This window comes from Penaeus monodon, chromosome 23 (genome assembly GCF_015228065.2).
Source record: "Penaeus monodon isolate SGIC_2016 chromosome 23, NSTDA_Pmon_1, whole genome shotgun sequence".
Taxonomy (NCBI): domain Eukaryota; kingdom Metazoa; phylum Arthropoda; class Malacostraca; order Decapoda; family Penaeidae; genus Penaeus; species Penaeus monodon.
Window position 1 is genome coordinate 16,764,527 of NC_051408.1, and position 763 is coordinate 16,765,289.

Genomic DNA, 763 nt, shown 5'->3' on the forward strand with positions numbered 1-763 from the left:
TGTAACACATCCTAGAGTAACTTCTTTTCTCTAGAACCACCAAAAAAAGCATGTCATGCAGAACCCTTGAAACATCTCCTGACCATAACAACTTTCAAAAGTTAAAGGAAGTTTTACATCATTCAACAAATAAAGACAGAGAAGACAAGACTTCATGAGATCTCTTTCAACTTGATGCCACAACTCTGGTGAAAACCCCTTGATGTTTGTGTTGTCACCGCACCGAGGTTATTTAAGATCTCAGTCTCACTCTCTCCCCATCTCCTGTCCATGTGAAGTTCTGCACATATGTATATAAAGCAGTTAGCCCAGTGAAAACTCGAGATTTTAAAATTGTTGCAAACTTTTGTAGAAAAAAGTAAATCAGGTTTTGGAATTTAGTAGCTTCAATTATAGGAATGTTCAAACAAAATTCAACCAATATTTCAGATGTTAGATATAAATACGAAATATTTTATTGGTTAGATAAAGCAAGATAAGACTTTTTGTTCTATGTATACATTTTGTTTCAGCATAATTCTTTTTAATCCATATCTAAATAAGTCATCATTAAGATTTATACTGCAGATTAAATTAGCTGAATATTTTAAGCAACATACACCAGACACAATCCCTTACTCAGTGCTGGTAGTGGGACTATTATATACTGCAAGTTTAAGATAATTTGCGTAAGTTAATGGTGCTATTTATTTGAAAAGTAGTTTAGATATTGGAACCGTGGGGCTTCATGCAAAACAGTATAGTTGCATAGAAAATTAGTATA